This window comes from Alligator mississippiensis, chromosome 5 (assembly GCF_030867095.1).
Source record: "Alligator mississippiensis isolate rAllMis1 chromosome 5, rAllMis1, whole genome shotgun sequence".
Classification (NCBI taxonomy): Eukaryota; Metazoa; Chordata; order Crocodylia; family Alligatoridae; genus Alligator; species Alligator mississippiensis.
In genome coordinates this window covers 37,002,895-37,025,219 of record NC_081828.1, presented here as the reverse complement: position 1 = coordinate 37,025,219, position 22,325 = coordinate 37,002,895, and positions in this window count along the sequence as shown.

Sequence of the window (22,325 nt, the reverse complement as noted above, 5' to 3'; positions counted from 1 at the left end):
CACTTCTGTGTCTGATGGGATTTCACTGCAATACCAGGATTTTATTCCTCACCTCTGGTGCACTCTTTTTTTTTTTTTAAATATAAAACTAAAGAATAAAGCTTTTCCTTGATTTCACAAATGGAGTTATTCTAAGAAATTCTTATTACTGGTTAATCCCATATTAATTTGCCTGCTTGCAAACAAATGCATTCTCCCTTCATTTTCTTAACATAACAATGGCCTTGTTACTGTCAATAATGCCGCTTGTTGGCCAAGTCATAATCCTATCACTACAAACATAATCCAGTGAATCCTCTCCTGGTTGATAATACATCTTATTTTATAATACTGAGATCCTAAGAGAGGTTTTGATTTGTTGTTTGACAGGCTTCAGATTCTTATAGCATTACTTTCCAGATAATGAAAAACATAAGAAAGGAAGGACCATAGGTGTTTCTGGTCTCTCTCTTTCATCTTTCAGAGTAATAAGATTGTCTTTTAATGTTGCTTCACTCTGTTTATTCTACAGTCTTTGAAAAACTCATTTTATTGGAAACCAGTGAAGGAGAGCACCATTTAGCTCCCCACATGAGTAAAAATGCATACCTATCAGAACTGCAGCCAAGCAGAATGAGATGAAGGTTTTGTTCTGGGACTCTTTTTGTAGAGTGTGTATGGGAGACAGTGAAGGGAGACAGTGTGATGATTTGAGCTGTAATGTCACCAGTGCTTGGGTAACATTCAGCTATACCTTTAATTTTCTTCTGTCTGGGATGATGCATCTACTTAACTTTCTCAGTTCATTGCTGATATTGGGTTTTGAATAAATGTTGCTGGCTCAGGCTCAACAGGACAAATATGAATTAAGTGGAAATGTACAAGTATCAAGAGGCAGTGGCAAGAGAATACCTTATCAGAGGTATTGAAGAGGAGCAGCATACGTGTCATTGTGTTTCACAACTGATCGGTATACCTGGAAGCGCAGGTTAGAACAGCCAAGGGTACTTTTTTTCCCACCTGCATTGAGCAAGAGGTTGCAACTTTTCCTCCCAAACATCTCTCTCAACAGATAGTACAAACCCTGTGTTATATATCAAGCCTTTTAATGTACTTTGTAGACTTTGCTGGCTTCCCAGTTTACCTCTGGATGTATTTCAAGGTGTTGACTTTGATTTATGAAGCTTTGTATGGTTTGTGCCCTGGTTATTCTAAAAGATCACTTTTCTCTCTCTCTGTCTTCTAGTCCATCAAAAAGAGCTGGATCACTTCTGTTAACTATCCATACATATACATTATAGGTATAGAAGGGAGAAAGTTCTTTGGCTCTTTCTTTTTCTTTTTATAACATTTTCATAGTAAAAAGAGACATTTTGGGAAATGTCACATATTTTACCCAATGCTAAACAAAAAAACCCCAACAAAAATCAGCTTCACCCTTACAAAACAATATTTTGAGTTCACAAACTTCTCTTTCTTATTCTTACCTAATAGGAAAATATATATGTAAAGTTCAGTTCTTTGATATTGTAAACTTTGGTCTGATATCACTTTTGCAATTGTTATTGGAAATATTTGTGTTACAGAACTGACTTCACTGCTATTTTTTTAACTGCTGAAAGTGTTCTGTATTCAGTAGATGTGATAGATATACTGTTCTCAATGAAATGGTGTTAGCTACCTCTTCTAGATCAGTGCTGACAACAACATCAGAGAAAAATGTCATTTAATGGCTATACCACAACATTTTAAAATAAAATGGAAACTTTTTACAAAAAAAGTGGAGGTAACAGCTCAGAATACTGGCAGGTCTAAAGAGTCATTCTTGATAGACGGAACTCTTCTGCAGATCAATGTGAATGCCTTCTTCAATATTCATAGCGTTGGTGATTCTTCCAAAAAGGATGGCTTTGAAACACAATATGTTATATATACAATTATTCTTATTTTTGTATATTGTGTAAGGCTAAGAAAGGCCAAGATGGTATTTTTAATTCAAAATAAGGATTTAGTCAGGTAGGGCTTAGGAGGATAAAGACTTCATTCTGAGTGAAGGGTTGATTACAGTTGGTAAGATAACTGTATGTGGAGGGTGAGTATGTGTATGCGTGTGTAAGTAAAAGAGAGAGAGAGAGAATGGCTGGTTTCCAAAAACAATTTTCCTAAAAGGAATGGGGATGGAATGGAAAAAAAAAAATCTTCACTTACAGCTTTTTTTTCCCCATGAAGAGACTGCCAGCTTAAATAAAAATCAAATTTGTATTAACACTAATGAGCTCCTGTTAGGCATCATGGTTGTGTAAGCACGTCCCTTTTCTAGCATCTGTGCTAGCACTTTTCTACGAGGAGCAGCTGAGAAAGATCAAAGTGGAACAAAGCACCATGTCCATCAGGATATCAGCTGAACAAAATCAGGTTTGGCCATGTGACCTTGTGATCTGTGTAATCACAGTCATAGTAATTAGAGATAGCCAAGACCTGTTCACTCATTGAATCCATCCATCCCTGTGCAAAACTCTTCCTTCTAATGTTCTGGCATTTTTTGTCCAGCCTTCTTCCAGATGTTCCAAAAAATGGAGTGCCATGGTTCCAGGGCTTGCTGCACCCTTGGCCTTTCTCTGGTCTCTCATGCCCTTTAAGTGTTAGGCTCCATGTCTTCACTTCTTTCAAGGTGGTATTCCATAACTCTCTCACTCTTTGACTAGCTCGTGGGTTACAGCATCCTACTCACCAACCATTACTGAGGTAGCCTAATGCAATCCTGCACCTGGAAGTCTTATCTTTGGGAGCTCCTGGTAACTGGATAATAGAGGGCACCAGAGTGCGTTTTCAGGCTACTTTCAATGGAGAAAAAAAAGGCAAAGCATAAGAAAAAGGTTTTTAAAAGCAATAAATAGTTTTATATATGTCTAGTTTATCATAAGCCTTACCACTTTGTAGTAACAGCAACCCAATAGATTCTGTTTCAAAATCAGCCTGTTCATTAGGCATAAACCAAAATGTTTCAGCCTGATCTCTCAGGAGTGACTTGTTAACTTTACTTGTCCCCCTACCAAACTTGGTAAAACTGGTTCTGGGAAGTAGCATCTTTCCAGCTAATAGTTTAGGTATTGTTTCTTAATTACTGCAGGTTACTTACCTTAGAGCCATGTGCTACCTTCCCACAAGCGTCTTAACAGCCCTGCTATTAATGGAATCAAACATATATAGGAAATATGCCAGTAACCTGGCCACACTACTCACAAATCATTATGGAACAGCCCCCCATGTCATTCACATGACATTTCCACTATTTCCCTGACAATATAATTCCACCATTCAATATATTTAACTGTCAAGAAATTTTGCTATAAACCTTTCTCTAAATTTGCCTGATTGTGACAGACAACAAACCCAGGAGACTTTGTAGGTCTACTAGCATTTTTTTTAAAAAGCTCCAAGTATTCTCATACCAATCATATGTTCACTATGTAATATTTGCTGAATGGATAAGCTTGCAGATAGGTAGTGATAACTTAATTAGGAATGTCTCATGGAGAAACCTGCTTTCATGGACCCCTTAGACATAGTCTGTGGACCACAGGGATCTACAGACCACAGTTTGAAAACTACTGGATTAAGCATTTCTCATCAAAGCAAGGCTGTATCCCACTTGATGTCTGTTGGGCAGTGGAGAGTTTGCTTCTCATGATGAGTTGGGCAGGTTTAGGGGGTTGTTTGAAAGCCAGGAGTGGGGGGGCATGGCTGGGAACATTTCTCCCAAAGTCTGATCTTTGTTGAGTATAGGCTGTAGTTTGGTGACTTTTCTGAATGGCTTCAGTGTGGGATGGTAAGTGACTACCAGGGGTATGTGGTCACAGGAGTTTTCTTTTTGTGTTGTTACTGCAGGGTATTCGGATAGTTTTTTCAAATGTATGGTCTATTCCTCTACTGGAGTGCCCTTATTGTTAAAGGCAGATTTTAGGCTGGTTAGGTGGGTGTCACAAATATTTTCCTTAAAGAAAATGCAGTGCTCTCTGAGGGCCTTCCTGTAGATTGCAGATTTTTTGTTGTGCTTGGAAAGATTGCTGGTCCTGTGGACATAGGTATGGTGATCTGTGGGTTTTCTGTATATAGTGGTTTGTAGTGCCATCCTGGATATGGATCATAGTATCTAGAAAATTGATGTTAGTGTAGAAATATTCCAGAGAAGGTTTGATTGAGGGATGATTGTTGTCAAACATGTGATGCACATCAGTAAGTGAGTCTAGGTGTTCAGTCCAGATATAATGAAAATATTAATGAAATGCTGGCATAGTGCAGGTTTGATGATGCAGTTTTCTAGAAATTGGTCCCTCAGGTGGCTCATGAAGAAGTTGGCAAAATGAGGGCCCATCTTTGTGCCTGTAGTTGTGCCCATGGTTTGGAGGAAGTGCTGAATCTTGAAAGTGAAGTTGTTGTTGGTGAGGATGAAGTGGATAATTTTTGGAACATGTTGTTGCAAATCTTAGTGTACTCCATGTTCTTGAAGGTATTTCAGGGAGGCAGCTGTGCCATTATGGCATAGGATGTTAGTGTACAGGCTGGTGACACCCATGGGTTTAAGAATAGTCTTCTTAGTGAGGTGGTTGATGTTCTGGCTTCTGTTGAGGAAGTCTGTGGTCTTGTAAAAAACTTGCTCTTTGAATGACAAGTATTTTCAGTATAGTTTCTTTGAATTGAAATTACTCTTCAGTGAGGGTACCACAGTAGGATATAATGGATCTGTCAGGGCTTAAGAAGTCATTATTTATTTAGACAAATTTTAAGATCAAACCTGAAGAAGAATGTACTGCATGCAAAAGCTTAACCAAGTGTATCCCAACCAGGTGGTTGGTCCAATAAAAGCTATAGCCCACACACATCCTTGCTTCTCGCATATTTCCTTAACTATCTTGGCTACAACATCACTCCAACGTTGAAATATTAGTTACTTGTTTTAAAGGACTGCAAACTACAGTAATATCAGGATAAAGTGGCTTTTACCACACTGGCAGGCAAGGTTCTCTGAGTAGATGTGATATCGTTCATTAGACCAACTCAGTTAGACCAACATGGCTACAACCAAAAACCCTTTTACCACACTCACATCCTTGTTTTTCTGTATGTCAAAATGTGATTAGATTCCTACTCATCAAAAATTTATACAGTATGTACAAATTAGCTTTTATCAGAAGAAATAAAAGACAACAGATTTATGCTTCCACGAGCAATTTATTAAAGTGACAAATAGGTAAGGTAACACAAATCAAACACAAACCCTAACATTTTTGCTGCCTTTTTGTTTCAGTTGTTGGGTTCCTCCCTCCATGGACTGTTTTTTTTTTATTATAAATGCTACTACAGCTGGAATTGTGGGGCAATTTTGGTGGCCCAGAAAGCAAAAAAAATCTCTTCCTGAAGGTTACGTTTTGTTTTGTTTTTAACTTGGAATCCTGAGCTTAAGAATTTCAGGATTGATTCTCCAGCGGTGAATCATCAGCGGAGGAACAGTTTTGTTTGTATTAGGCTTAGATGAATATGGTACCTAATAGAACTGGCTTTCTGAAACAACCATTTGCAAAATTAAGGGAAAAAATAAACTATGAAAAATAAAATAACTGTTAAGAGGGGGAAGCAGTAAGAACTAAAAGACACTGGAGACAGTAAACTATGACCCTGTCCTTGGACATAAAAGCACTTCAGTCTATGCTTAACTTCAAACATGTGAGCTATTCCTTTGTTGTTGCTGGGAGTAATTACATGCTTTAAGCATGTTTTCCAAGCATAGGTCACAGTTTGCTGCAGCAAGGTAAATGCTGCCAAGAGTTTGTCCACACCGCAGCATTAGTTTGAGTTATCTGGGCTCACATTAACTTCTTTTGAATTAACCAAACTTTTGTGAGAGTGGTGGCACTGAAAAAAGACATTCAGAAAGGAGTGCTTGGAAAGGCAGTTCAGAGTAGCTGAATCTCCTTTAGATTGCTGCTTGAGCCACAGCATCAGTTGAGCTGAGAGGGCTGCTAGCCTGGGTTTGGATTACCAGAGATGGTTGCATCCAAAAAATATAGCAGGGGCCACATTTGAACCTGATTGCAAGCTAACCATTCAGTGAAGATAAATCCTACAGAAGAGAGAAGGAAATGAACTACAGAGAAATGACAAGATATGAACAATGGCTGATGTTGGACAAAACTGCTGTCCACTAAAGTTTATAGTTACTGAAAATATTTTTTTTCCTGATCTGTTTGTTTTTCTGTTCTCAACAGCAATAAATAGGGTAATCATTAAAAAAAAAAAAACTAATCTAAACTTTGGTTTGTTAGAATAGGACTTTAGAAAATGGGCCACAGCCTCATTTGGTGTAGATTGGTATAGCTGACCCAGCTGAGAATCTGGGCCTACGTTAATAAATGCCTAGGGCAATCCTCTGTTTGGGGGCAAGTGATTGACAACTGAAGGTGAAGACCATTTTGTTGATATTATGCCAGGAGGCACCTCTGATTATGCAGATTGCAGAAAAATAGGCTAAACACTTTTAGACATTTAGTTTGGCTCAGCACTAAAGCAAACATAAAGCCTAAAGCTCTATAAACTGAATTGTCAAGGGGATGTAAGTGGGAGTGGGAGTAGATCTGCTGGCATATAATCTGGTCTGTCAGATCTGACATGTGGCTTCCCAGCTGTTTAGAGTTCAGGGCTCTGTCTCTAGAGGTGTCCTTGTGCTGTCCTATTCATCTACACTTTTTCTCTCAAAGTCATTTTGATCACTGTCATCCTGTATAAAAAGGAATTTCTTATTGGCAACTGAAGCATCAATGTGGATAAGACAAACAAAAATGGGGGGGGAGGAGGGGGGAATGAAATTCATTTGGTATGGGGGACCAATTCAAGCCTCATTTAAACCTATATGCGCTATGGAAGGTGACCATAAGGCTACACAGGAATACATTTACAATCCTTATGTTACAGAACTTAACCTGTAGACTAGTATGGAAGGCCACCTCAGGGTGGGAAGTGTGTGTGAGGGGGTGGGGGGGGGTGACAAAGACAGGGAGGATTCATGCAGTTTACACTCACTCAGGCCCTTTTGTCCAAATACTTTGTGCAGCTAGTGTGGACTAATTTTTTTAACTTGATGGGATAGATTTCAGCCCTGCAGCTCCTCTGCCTTTGACCTAAGGCAATGTGGACCTTTGAGACAGACCCCCAGGGCACCTATACACTTACCAGACATCTATTCTGATGTGTGCTAATTAGCATGCACTGGAGTAGACTATCAGTGCGCTAAATAGCGTGCTCCACCAGCCTCTGCATCACATGTGTTCAGTGTCCCCACACTTCAAAATGGCAGTGGGGGTGCTTGAACTAAAGCTCATCAAACAAGCTTTATTTCAAGTGCCCCCACCACCATTTTGAATACACACAATGCTGAGGGTGCTTTAATTAGAGCGGCTCTCCCACCTCCACCCTGATGCACATGTATAGATGCCATCAGCGCCTAAGCACATGTGCTTGAAGGAAGTTGGGTAGATTTTTCCCCTTTATGAATCCATTTTTGTATCCTCTCTAGGAAACATATCCTTGTTCTTTCTGTTTTTTTCTTTTTTCATGAAAAATCCTATGTTCTTCCCTGTACCTGAATTACGATTTGACATTTAAAGATATTTTCCATGATAAAGATGTTTTTGTTTTATCCATAGCACAGTGACTTTGCTCTTCTATTTTTCTGATAAATTTAACAACCCCTGGACACATTTTATGTCTGCCTTCAGGTGGGGAACTATATTATTATCACCTGCAGGAACATAACTGCCATACATTTAAATAGATGTGGTTAGTTCAGAGCACTAATCATTACATATTATGAATTATTAACAACTAATTTGCCTCTGGTCTGGGTGAAATTCAGCCAGAAATTAAAAGAGATGTGCCATAGGGAATGTGTGTTTCTCTACTGAATCCCAGTTTTTAAGGGAAAACTGTGGCAGAATGCCAATCTTGTTTTTGTCAGCTATTTGCTTTTTGGAGGTCTTTTGGTCTGGTGGAACAGACTACACAGGGTGCAGGACTCCAAGGCAGTAGTTCTCAACCTTTTTAGACTCAGAGAACCACTTGTTAGATTGAAAGCAACCCTCAGAAAATGCCAGCTCTTAGCTTTTGCTCATCTTTTGACTATGGAAAAATAATAGTGCACTTCTTCTGTTGCAAAGTTCTCAAAAGACCGCAACAGGTCAGGTTTTTGATATTGTGGATTCCTATTTGAAATCTCTATGTTTATCTAGTGATTTGTGTATGTGCTTGCACACCTAACAGTGATATTGCACCCCCTACCACACCTTTAAAAAGATCTCATGGCAGTCATTGCTCTAGGGTATCTAAATTGCCCATGTTTTCATAACTTCTTTAAAAAATGCTGGTAGGGTAAGGAAGTGAATATGTAATACCAGATCACTGGAAGGAGAGGAAGGGAAGGATGGGCTGATAGTTTGGGGCACAGTTTTGTGAGTAAAGACCAGGGCTTGATTCCTAGTTCAGTCAGAGACTGCATTACTGATTTTAAACATGCCACTTACAGCCGGATCTGTAAAGGGACTTAGTTGCCTAAAGCCTATTTAGATGGCTAAATCCAAAGCTGAGAACCTGAAAATCCCTGTTCAGTTGCTGTCTAGCCATGGAGGTACCTAAACAGTATAGGCATATTTCTTTTGATGTAACAGTTTACCGGGGCCTTGAATTGTGCCTCTGCACATGCCCTGAACTGCCTCAGTCTTGACAGGGCTGAGCATCTAGACAGCTTTTTAACATCTTTGTCTGACTGGATACCAGATCCTAGGCATTTCCTGCCTAAGTACCCTGCGGTCCTCAGTCTAGCAGACATCCTCAGAGCATAACTAACACAGGTGTCTACAGCAGCAGTCAGCACCCTTTTAGGCCATAACCTACAGTGACCCAGTTTGGGTCAGAAGGCGGTGGGTGGGTGCCAGAACCCAGCCATGACTGCTGCTTTTCCCTTTGGCAGTACAAGGAGAGCACCCACAGCCGGTGCTTCTTCCTGTAGCCATACAGGAAGGTGACTGCTGCCGAAGCCCCATGTTTGTGAGCTGGATCAAATAAGGGCTGGATCTAGCTTGCGGGCTATAGGTTGCTGGCCCCTGCTCTACAGGATCAATGTATTGTTCTTGCTACTTTCTCTTAAAATACATCAGCCTCATGCTATTGGGACCAGTGTTGTTCCCTGCACCCCCTCCACTTCCCTTTTTATAATAGTACAAGAGTGTCAAACTTGTTTGCCATCCCCCCGCCCCGGCTAGATCTAGACCATGAGGCTTCTCAAAGGCTAAATCTGGACTGTGAATGGCTCCTTGCCAGCTGGATCCAGATGCATCTCTAGCAGCGGGGTGATTAGAAGTAGTGTTGACTACTGTTGGTGCCTGATCCACTGTGTCAGCTCAGGAAACCATGGGAGTTAACGCAGCCCTCACCCCACTGCTGCTGCGCAGGGCTCCGTGCCTCGGAACTCAGGAACTCAGCCCTACCCCTGCGCGCTCTGCCCCCAACTTCCCAGCTGCTCCAGGAGCTGTGTTTGTTGGATGACATGGCTCTGTGGGATGAATCTGGCCCTTAGGTTGTATGTTTGATGTCCCTGGCCTAATGGTTAAAGCATTCACCCAGAAAGTGAGAGACATGGGTTTAATTCTCTGCTCAGTTCAAAAGGGTTAAAACCCACATCTCCCAAATTTGTGGAGATTGCCATAGCCATCGTGTTTAGACTAGTCTGCAGGGAGGATGCTCTCTAACCCATTTGCTGAAGCTAAGTCACCGTATAGAAAGGAGCTGAAGATTAATTGAACTGGAAAGAAAAGCTTATAGCTTTGTGTTCAAGGCATTCTTCAGAGAGGTGGGAGAGGTAGGTTTGAATCTCTCTGGCAAAGTGATCTGCAAGCATTCTATCTTCCAGTTACTGTATAAAAACGGCAGGGAGGGGCATACTGCCATTTCCTGTCTGAGATCTGTGCTTTAGAAGAAAAGTGAGACCTGATGTCCTTAGATATAGTACATATCTCACCTTTACCAAAAATAAATAAGTAAATAAAAAAGTATCCAATGTTACCTTCAGAGCCTGTGAAGGTGCTGTGGGGAAAACAGGGTCTTAGACACTCTTTGGACTACTTTGTCATGCTCCCTCTGTGGCACTGACAACTATCAGCACCAGCTGAGGACCATTCTTTATACTTAAAAGACTACCTTTTAAGTGTCAATTTCCTCTGCACCTGTGCTTAGGGAATGGTTTCTCTGTGCCTTCCATTGCTAGTAAATCTGCATGTGGGCAGCCATAATTTGGCCATACAAGTTCATCAGCACTGAGTATTCCTCACTGTAATTATTTTTCTCTCTAACATTTTGCCAGCATTCAAATAGCAAATACTAGCCATGGTGGTTTCTCTTTTCAGAGAGCAAAGTCTTTAACACTAATATACTCTTACTGTGCATGTATCTTTCAATGTGCAGTATTAGCAGTTTATATTGTAAAACAGTATAACTGGGTATTGGAAGGTTCAGAGGGAGTTTGGCCTGAGGATTGAGCAAGACTGAATATTCAGACTTCGGCTCAGGGTTCATAAAAGTAAATTGATCAATAAAGGAGCTGTTATGTTCTGCTTGCTTGTTAAATACACTCAATCTTTCACAATCAGAGTTCTCAGCTGCACATGCTCTAGCCCTTGTTTTATGAAACATTTTCTTGTTCATTGCTTTGTGTGAACATAACCTGAATGCAGATTGCCACTGCTGCACTTGAAATAGTCAAATACTAAGCTAAAAATACCCAGAATGACAAGGTCCTAAAATGAAGGTTAGCAGCTGCCAGAAAGGCCATAGTTGGCCCAAGCAGACATAGCACTGAGTTGGACAACCAGTCACCATATTTCCCCTAACCATACTGGTGGTAGAGTGCTCTCAATCATCAGCTTCTGCCTAACCTCATTCATAATAGAGTTCCATATAATTCATCATTCATAAGATGAAAAGAGGGAAACTGCATGGGGGATGGGGGGAGGGTTAAAGTATGGAAAAGAGAGAATGTGGGAAGAACAAGACAGAATCAGCCCATAGGATAATTGGAAGAAGAGAGAGGAAGAAACAAATGAGGGAGAAGCAACAGAATGTGGGTAAAAAAAGACAGGGAAGAAAGATAAGAATACAAAGTAGCAATGAGGCATAAACAATGAGGGACAGCAACCAGAGGGAGCTGAGGGACAGAGAACTGGGAGCTGAGGCCACATCTACACATTCAATTAATGTGGTTTAGGTAATGTGCATTAAATCCAGTACATCTGGGTGCCTGTACACAAGGGCAAAGGCTGATCCAATGCAATGGAATTCCAGAGTGTCCGTGCAGGCTCAATTAATCAAGTCTGCTGGAGTATGGCAACTGCTGAGCTCAGCAGCCTCCCGCATCTCATGGATCAGCGTCTGTGCTTAAAAATGGTGGCTTGCACTAAAACTCATTGAACAAGCTTTAGTTTGAGCACCCCACTGCCATTTTAAAGTGCAGGGATGCTGATACAGAAGACGTGGTGGCGCTTTAATTAGAGTGGCTCTTGGAGCCTTATTAGAGTGAGCCCCTCCCCCCGCCCAACCAATCTCTAGAGCACATGTAAAGTGCCCTCCATTGTGAGGTACTAGAAAAATGTGCATTAGTCTATTTTAATGTGCAATAGCTAGCTAAAGAGCATAGTTTTTTGTGATGCTTTAATGCACATTAAAATAAGCTAATGCGCATTAAAGTGCCCATTTAGAACAGCAAAGAGCTGGGAGTGAGAAGCAGGACTGGAAACTGGCTGACAGTATGAAGGAAAAGGACAGAAGGACATAGATCTGAGAAATGACTTCAATCAAAATGTGAGTGTATAAGAAAGATGAGAGGAATCCAGGGAGTCAAATCTCTGCTCATGTTCACTTTAGCATGGGCCTTGGGTTGTTCTACTGATACTTATAAAGTTCCTTTGGATTGACATTAGTGTAACTGAGATCAGCTCCTCAGCACTTCTGTACCATTTCAAATTTATCCTCTTGTTAGTCGATTTAATATTGCAGATCTACAGACTCTGGATAATGTGGTTAAACAATTGGTGTAATCTTCATTGATAGATTTTTTTCCTTCATTAATTCTGGCCTTTTACCTCCCTTAGGAAATTCTGAGATTTCTTTGGACTCAACAGTATGTGTTTTTTGCTTTCTTTTCTAGGTTCTGCTCATGTTCCGGTCAATTGTTCTCATGCTTATTCCCCAGATTAGAAATCACTGCTTCTTCATTCCAAAACATTTGGAGTCCAGATCCCTAGCTAGTATAAACTGGCCTATTTCCAAGACCTGACCCCTTCTGCATAAGTTATTACCTTGGTATATTTTTCTTAACTTTGTCAACAAATTATAAGGAAGCAGTGATGACCTTTTCCCTTGTTCAGATTTGTTTCATACTAAATTGTATTATTTTTTGCTATTAAAAATGCATTTTCAAAGCTCCTTGATCCTCCTCTAGTAAAAAGAAAAATAAAACCAAAAAAAATCCTTCAAGATGCTTTTATGAGCATTACAATTCCTGTTTAACAAACATTGACCAATATTTGAATAACTTCTTAAAGCTCACTTAAAGATACATAAGGGTTTTTTTTCGGGCATTTCTCAGTGGATGCATTAGATATCATCCTACCAAAATCCAGCCAATGCAAGGTACATCCTTCACAGCATCAGGCCATCTACAAGAAGCTGGTTTACGTTCATATGTGAGTGAACTGTGTAGTATGTTAGCTAAAAAGGTCATGATCCTTCCAGGTGCCTGAGTACTCTCAACTCCTCCTGAAAATAATGGGAGACACTTAGCACCATATAGCAGAGGCAAAGCATGGAAAAAATGGCCCCAGGGCAGTGGTCTCTCATTCTTCCCCCTCAGCCTCATCCTCTCCTCCTACCTTCTGGTTTGCATGCGCAGGAACTGCAGCAAGCACAGCTGTGCAGTGTTATGGAATGCAAGGAATTCTGGGAATCATAGTTCTCTAGACGGGCAGTGTAGTTTGTTGGGGGGGGAGGGGGGAACTTCTGCTCCATTTTTTTGCTGCCAAACGGCATGTACGGAAGACAGAAAAAATACTGATTCTGCCAGCAAAAATGGGGTCAATTCTTCCTTCAGCAGCAGTGATCTCCATTACCGCTCTACAAAACTATAATGCCCACACCTTTCGCTTCATGACACACACTGCCTGTGCCATCTGCTTGTTGCAGCCAGAAAGTGGAGGCACAGCAAGACAGGCAGCAAGGAGGCAGGATGAAGTGCCCTCCCCCTGCTCCATCCTTCTGGCACCCATCCCTTTAAGCGAGGCCTGGGGCACATGCCCCATTCTTCCACCCCATGTTTCACTACTGCTTTACAGGTTGGCACTTTACAGGCTTAACTCTAACCTTGCAACTTGAAGCAGATTTTAAGCATATAATTAAAGTGCATTCTTATGCAGCAGGGTACTTATACATGTACTTAACTACAAATAAATGCTTAAGTTCCGTTAAAATCAGTGGGACCACAATGCAAGCTTAACTGTTTTGCTGAATTGAAATGGACGGCTGAATCAGGCTAGTCCCTAGGGACAGCCAGCACAAAGACCTGCACAGATTTAACCAAATCAATTTTAGGAGTAAATCTGTGTAGATGCTCTTTTTTTAGAATAAAAGTGGCTACAGTCAATTTAACTCACCAGTTTTAGTTATGAACTTGAATCACATTTTTTTCAGACTAAGAGAATCTACATACAGATTTTTCATTGAAATAAAAGTCAGTTGTAATTCATATCTTCTGTTATTTCAGTATAAGTCTGTGTGTAAACCTGCCCTTAGACAGCAGATCTGGGAAATAACTCTCAACAATGTCAGCTCGCTATGGATGTATACAACATGCTTTGCTTTCTTCACAGGTCAACATGATTTCTAGCACCAGGCATCGGAGTCAAAGAAGTGACACAATTTTACCATGCTTCATATTAGTTGAGGTAAGAAAACACTCCAGACATATTGCAAAGCTACTAGGTATATTTCTTAAAGAAAGAACTCTCACAATAGGAAATAAGTATATTTATCAGGGTACTCTGACATTTTGGTACACAGTATTGAGTATTATCTGTTAGCCAACAATTGTTTTTCCCAGCTATAAATAAAGTTATAGTTCTAGTGCTAAATTTTTTCTTACTATTTTTTAGCCTGAGAGGGAAACAAGGGAGACCTTAATAGTGGCACTTTCTATCTTAAGTGGATTAATGTTTCTGAAGTGCTAGATAGAGTCCAAGGGTGCTTGTACAAGTGATGATGTGGCCATGTACGTGACAAAAAGTAACAAGAAATCTCCATTTGTGTGACGTAATGGTATCACCGTGTACAAGTGCACAATTTTTTTTTGTGTCAAAATTTCTTTGAGCGTGGCAACTTAGACCACCTCTGGTGTATTTTAGTTTGATCATGGCAAACCATCCCACTGCGGACAAAAATATCTGTCATGCATACATGTCACCCCACTCCTGCCGCCTCCCCGTGCTGCCTTGGGAATGGGCTGTCTTGCCCCCTGGAGCAGTGCGGGAAGGCAGCAGGAGGGCAGCTGGATGTGCTGGCAGCTGGAGAAGGTGGTAGGGATGGTGCATGGGGTGCTGGAAGCCCTGGCGTGCTTGGGGAAGCTCAGGCTTGGTGGGCTTCTAGCAACCCATATACTGTCCCTGCCACCTGTTGTATATGTAATGTACTTTAAGGGCTCAGCAGTGGGATGACCCAGTCTCTCCCCCTGATGCCCTGCGGGTGGGTTTGTGGCGGTGGGTTGTTCAATTGCATGCAAACTTGCTTCTGCCTGAGCAAGCACTTGGGCCTGAGCACTTGTGAGAGCCTTTGCTCTGCAGATATCCACCGCTTGTGTTAAGGTGAGGGAGGGATTTTCCAGAAGCCTTTCTTTGAGTTTGCAGTCAGTTATTCTGAAGACAATTTTGTCCCTCAACGTAACATCCTCATCAAGTCCAAATTCACAATCCCATGCTCTGCTTCTGATCTCTGTAACAAAATCATCTATGCCTGCAGCCTCATTGTATCTAAGTTGCCAGAACTGATACCTTTCAAAGACCGGGTTTTTTTCTGGGTTCACAGTAGCTCTTGAATGTTGCAAGCACCTCCTGTAAGGGTTTTGTTATTAGGGTCTGCAAACACCCCTTGCATGTTGTTGTAAATTTCTAGGGCTTTATTCCCAATGCAGTGAAGCATGACTGCAATTTTATAATCCTCTGCTTCTTCCTCAGCCTTTGTGACTGCAAGGTATAACCAAAGCTTCTGTTCCCATCACCTCCAACTCTCCCCAATATTTCCAGTAAAGGATAATTCTGGTGGAGGTTTGAAACGCTCCATTTAAGAAAAATGAAAACTGCAACCCACTTACTCAAGCTGCTGGTGACTCCACTGAGAGACGGGTCACTTCTGACACCATATAATGTTTACTCTAAGCCATTGGGCTCCAGGGATGGGGCACTCACTCAGACCTCCAGGCCTTGGGGGTTCTGTCCTTGAGTCAGCATTCAGCAGAGACCAGTGGGGCAGTAAACAGCTTTATTTTTATCAGGAACGGGATTCAGCAACTCACATGCTCACAGCTTGCAGGGAGAACAACAACCCACCACCACAAACCACACCCACAGGGCACTGGGGGAGAGGCTAGGTCATCCCACTCCTGACCCCTTAAAGGTACATCACATATGCCACTCCACCTTCTCCTGCTGCCAGTACACCCAGCTGCCCTCCTGCCACTTTCCCTCACTGCCCAGGGGCAAGCCAGCCCATTTCCAGGCAGTCCCAGGCAGCAGGAAAGTGGCAGAGACATTGCACGGGGTGCTGGAAGCCCACCAGACTTGAGCTTCCCCGCACCCAGGCTCCCAGCGGCCCATGCGCTATTGGATTGGGCTGAGTGCGGCCTGTGAGCTGGGGCCATAGGTGGCAGAAGGCTGGGGCTAATGGGGCCTACTTCCCAAACACGGAGCAGTGGATAGGGCCACAGGGCAGCCTGGCCATGGGCACTAGGCTGCTGGGTGGGAGGGAGGTGTGCACACTCAGATGCACAGTCAGGATCATAGCCCTGGTGTGTGGATTACTGCCCTGCATAGAGGCCAGGCAAATTTCAGTGTACTCTGAAGGGGAAGGGGCTTGAGGGGTGGGGAAGATTGAAGCCCCCACAGTGCGGGAGGAAGTGGGGCAAAGGTAGGGGCAGGCAGGGGCTGGGGTGTGGGATGCTTGGAGCCCAGGCAGCTCATCCACAGGGGGGCTCCCACCACTGTATGTACCCCAGGGGAGACATGGGGGGCACATGCCCCCCAGATCTGTGCATGGGGTGGAGGCAAGCTGGGTCCTGTGCCTACTGCCTCAAGAGCCAAGCAACACTATGTGTGTCCTGTTGCTGGGTTCTGCGCCCTGCACACGGCAGATAAATGGTGTGGCACCCCTCCTAGTCAGCATGGTCAGCGGGCCCCATTCACCCCAGTCCCTGCTCCTGCCTGTGCCCCATTCCCTCCCTCACCATGGGGGCCTCAATCTGCCCCCCATGCCCGTACCCCATGATCGACTTACCTGGGGGCGGGGTGTATGCTTGCACACATGCACACTCAGCCCCCCCCCCTAATATTTTCTCCCTCTGTCTATGGCTGGGGCAGCACCCATGCAGCTAGCAAACCACATGGGCATCCCCAGGGGGTGCCACTGTCATGGAGGGAAGGACTGTATCCCCCCCACAGCTTGGGCTGTGTGAGCTGGCGGCAGCTTGCACAGGCAGGCTCCACCAAGGACAAAAAAAAAAAGCTGTGAAGGGCCTCATCCCTTTTTTCCCCCCTTGTGGAGCCTGCACACCTCTCCCGCGACTGGGGGGGCAAGCTGCCAGCAGGCCTTGAGCTGCGGGGGCCCTCAGTCCTCCCCTTCATGGTGGCAGTGCCCCCAGTTGCTGCTCTCCATGCAGATTTGGGGAAGAGTTGGATCCGGTCAGTGCTGCCTCCGAGCTGGGGCAGCACCCAAGCAGCTAGCACCTGGCCTGGTTGGCCCCAGTGGGCATCACTGCCCTGGAGGGAAGGACCAGGCCCTCAGGGATCACTGGCAGCTCACCCCCTGGCCATGGGAGAGGTGGGCAGGATCTGCAAGAAAAAAAAGATCTGAACACTCTCCACATTTTTTTTCCAGCAGAGCCTCCCCACAGCTGGGGGGATGGGGAGGTAAGCTGCTGGTGGGCTGTCATTGTTCCATAATAGTGATGGAAGCCCCTAAATTGAAATCTTGGGTCACAATTGAAATGGATGAAAGGGACTTGAGGGTCATGATTGACCACAAGATGAACATGAGCCTTCAATATGATGCTGCGGCTAGTAAAGTGAGCAAAATGCTGGCTTGCATCCATAGATGCTTCTCAAGCAAATCCCAGGACGTCATTCTCCCATTGTACTTGGCCTTAGTGAGGCTGCAGCTGGAGTACTGTGTCCAGTTTTGGGCTCCACAATTCAAAAAAGGATGTGGAGAAGCTTCAGAGAGTCCAGAGGAGAGCCACGCGCATGATCAGAGGTCAGGAAAACAGACCTTACAATGACAGGCTGAGATCTATGGGGCTCTTTAGCCTGGAAAAGCGCAGGCTCAGGGGTGATCTGGTGGCCACCTATAAGTTTATCAGGGGTGTTCACCAGGATCTGGGGAAACAATTGTTCACCAGAGCCTCCCATGGGATGACAAAGTCGAACGGTTATAAACTCCTGAAAGACTGTTTCAGGCTGGACATAAGGAAGAATTTCTTTGCTGTCCAAGCCCCCAAGGTCTGGAACAGCCTGCCACCGGAGGTGGTTCAAGCACCTACTCTGAATGCCTTTAAGAGAAAATTGGATGTTTATCTTCCTGGGATCCTGTGACCCCAGCTGACTTCCTGCCCCTGCGGCAGGGGGCTGGACTCGATGATCTTCCGAGGTCCCTTCCAGCCCTAATGTCTATGAAATCTATTAATTTTAAAACCCACCATTTTTAATTAAGGGGAACTAAACCCCTCTCACATGTACAAGCACCCCAAGAGAAGACCAGCACAGGCCCTGGTAGGACATGCTTTCACATCAGTTTACTAATATTTCTCAGTACTTCCATAGTCTTTTTGATTCACTGATCTCAAAACACTTTACAAAAGAAAATAAAGAGCACTCACAATAGGAAATAAATATATTTATCAGGGTAATCTGACAACGTGGTGCACTATATTGAGTATTATCTTTTAGCCAACAATCATTTTTTCCAGCTATAAATAAAGTTATAGTTTGAGTGTTAACATTTTTCTTGCTATTTTTTAGCCTGAGAGGGAAACAAGGGAGACCTTCATAGTGGTACTTCCTTTCTTAAGTGGATTAATGTTTCTGAAGTGCTAGATAGAGTCCAAGAAGATGAGCACAGGCCCTGGTAGCCCATGATTTCCTCTCAGTTTGCTAATAGTTCTCAGCACTCCCATAGTCCTTTTGATTCACTGATCTCAAAACACTTTACTAAGAAAAATAAATATCATCCTCTCCATTTCAAATGTAGAGAAGCTACCTGCAGGGCATGTCTATATTAGAGGTTTAGTGTGGAGCTGACTAATTAGCTATGCAGTAAATGTCTCACGTCTACATGTGCAGTGCTATTAGGCATGAGTAAACTAACTCCGCAGGATAGTAGTACAGGATTCCCTCAATTTATGTGGTACATGTGTTCCTGGAGAACACCACATAAATCGAATTCACATAAAGCGAACCTACTTTATAATGTAAGAAATAGGGATGAGTTCCCCTGTTGGCTGCTCCTGGGGCCAGCTGGGGTGAGCGCGGACAAGCGGAGCCCTGGGAGGTGCAGGCATGGCACTCACCCCAGCCCCAGCTGCATATGCAAAAGGGTCATCGCACAAGAGTGAATTCGCATAAATCGAGGGAAACCTGTAGTATTTACAAGTACTATCCTGCTGCAGAGTTTTTTACTCTACAGTAAGGCACATACAGATGCTGGAGGAGCTGTCTGGGGCACAAAGGTGCTTCAGTATGGGGATTGCCTTCTAGCTAGCCCCGCACTGGAGCACCCTCATGCTGTAGTAAGCCCCTCCTCAGCATGTTGAGCCAGGGGGAGGGAGCAGCCCTGGGTTGGCAGTCTGATCCGTCTGGACCCCTGCCAGGAAGGGCTGCTCTGAGCCAGTTCAACATGCTGAGTTTCTGGGTGCACACATAAACACAGTGACCAGGAAACAATAAACTCTGGCATGATAAGTACCAAAGTATATTACTTCAACTTAATTGCACATATAGACATACCTACAGAGAAGTGAAGTGACTTCTTCAAGGTGATAGTGCATCAGTAGCAGAAATTCAAATAGGAGCCACCCAGATTAATTCATTATATTGATCAGCTCTGTGTAACATGGATTGTTTTACCTCAGCTATTATTGCCAGACTGTTTGGAGAATGCATTACATGTTTATGGTAATAACTAGGCACAATGGGAACTTTATATGTATTACTTGGATGATCACAAACTATCTTTGCAGCAAAATTGACAGAATATACTTCTAGAGCAATCACTGTGGTAACTGCACCGTAGGCTACACATACCAAAGGTAGCTTTATCTAACTCAGGTAGTAGTAGTCTTGTAGCTACAGCAACAGGCACCTCAGGATCAACCAGGCATCTTCTTTTCTACAACATTTTGCAGCCCATTCTGAGTTCCACACTGATATGTCAATGCCGCTAGATAGTGTAAAATCTAACCCAGATATGTCTACACACTGCATTCAAGTCAGTGATTGCAGTGTAGACATGCCCACAATAATGCTCATCCATGTTATAATTTGGCTTGGTCTTACTTTTGTAGAATGGACCAAATTAGATTATAAACCTGGAAACCAAGAAAATGGTGCTATCTTGGAGAGCCTAAAGCCTTCACAATTATAATTTTCTGATGGTATAAATATTCAGACTTATATTGAGGTTCATGGAGTTGTGCCCTTTTAAACCAACACGTAATTAATTATCATAGAATCATAGAATTATAGAAAATTAGGGCTGGAAGGGACATCAGGAAGTCATCTAGTCCACCCCCATGCTCAAAGCAGGACCGCCCCCAACTAGATCATCCTAGCCAGGGCTTTGTTGAGCCAAACCTTAAAAGATTCCAAGGATGGAGGTACCACCACCTCTTTAGGTAACCTGTTCCAGTACTTCACCACCCTTCTTGTGAGAAGGTTTTTCCTAATATCCAACCTAAACCTCCCTTGCTGCAATTTGAGACAATTGGTTCTTGTTCTGTCAACTGTCACCACTGACAACAGTACAGCTCCATCCTCTTTGGAACCCCCCTTCAGGTAGTTAAAGGCTGTTATCAAATCCCCTCTCAGTTGTCACTTCTGCAGACTAAATAAACCCAGTTCCCTCAGCCTCTCCTCAGAAGTCATGTGTCCCTTCCCTGGACCATTTTCATTACCCTCCAAGGTTGGACTTCCTCCAAATTGTCTACATCCTTTCTATGGTGGGGGCCCCAAAACTGGACACAGTACTCCAGTTGTGGCATCACTCATGCATAATAGAGGGGAATAATGACTTCCCTTTATCTGCTGGCAGTGCTTCTACTAATGCAACCCAGTATGCTGTTAGCCTTCTTGGCAACAAGGGCACACTGCTGACTTATATCCATCTTATCCACTGTAACCCTCCACTGTAATTCCCTGCTGTTCCCATAATTGTTATCAAGATATATCCGCATGCAAACTATACTGAAACCTTCTTAACAAGGGAAGTGGACACAAACATATGTGGTTATTTTTGGGGGTCTGTTTTCTAGGGCTGTGTGAAGCTTTGGGTGCTGATTTCATTTGGAGGATATTCAGCCTGATTCAGTGGCCAAATCTCCGATTCCAAATCAAATCAGGGGACCAATTAAAAGCTCTGAATCAATTTGAAGCTCTCCAAATCTTTGAAAAACATTCAGAGAGCTTTGCTGATTCAGAAAGTCCCCAGTGGCCGCAGCAGGGAGCTGCAGATGGATTCAGAGCTGGCAAGTAGGGGCAGGGGAGGGGCAGCTGGATGGGGCCCACCAGGCCCCATCCCCTGCCTTCTCCCCAGCCCCACCACCATGACTGCCCTGCCTGCCCCAGCTCCTGGTGCTTTAAAAAAAAAACACCCACTCATCGGATGCTGGTGGGTGGGGAGGGTGATCCCTACTGCCCCCCACTGTCCCACACCATGTCGGGGGCTCTGCCATGATCCCTCTGACCCCCCCTCACTCCCCTAGCCCCCCCATGGGTGCCCCGCCTGTCCCAGCTCCGGCCTTTTAAGAAAAAGAAAAACAAGAAAAACCTCGGGACTCACCAGCTCCTGCAGTGACCTTGGGGCTTTGGGGAACTCATGGAAGAGCCCCCCATGTGGTGTGGGGCAGCGGGGATCCATGCCCAACTGGGCAGGAAGGGTGAGTCCAGGGGTTTTTATTTTTTTTTCTTAAAGGGCCAGAGCTGGGTTGGACAGGGCAGCCATGGGGAGACTGGGGGAGCAGGGGGGGTCAGGGGGCTCATGCAGAGCCCCCCACACAACATGGCACAGTGGGGGGCAGCAGGGATCACCCCCCCACCCAGCAGTACCAGCTGAGTCAGAGCTTTTTTTTCCAAAGTGCTGGGAGCTGGGCTGGAGGGGCAGCCATGGCTGGGCTGGGACAGTGGGCGGGGGATGGGCCTGGGTGATTCAGAGATTCAGCAGCAGCCAAATCTGTGAATCGTATTTGGCTGAATTGATTCAGGACAGTGATTTGAATCACCAAATGAAATCACTGTCCCCCAAATCGGCTGAATCTGAATCCAAATCCAAATCCAAATCCAATGTGAATACTAGCTGCTTTGTACAGGCCTACTGTTTTCCATATTAAAAAACCTGATTGTCATACTGATATTTTCATGCATCTCTAGCCAGGTGCAGATATCCAGTTTCTATCAGGAGGGTTGCTGTTCTCCCAGTAGAAACCAAAAGTGTGCAGATGTTCAGCTTCTTCTCCTGGAGCAAAAAATGGCTGCTCCAAGAGAAAAATAACCAGTAACAATCAGGGTTAAATAACTCCCAAGAGATTTTTTCCCAGGAGACTGAACATCTATCCACATTCTCCCTGCTTTTCCAACACTGGGGTCACCCTGGTCTTGACAAGGTGTGGGGGGAAGCTGCTTCCCTTGTCCTATAGACCAGGAAGGGAAGGGAGCAGTAACTGACTTTTCCCCAAACCAGGCTGTCTCTAGTTCTGGGAAGAGGCAGGGGGTTTTGCCAGC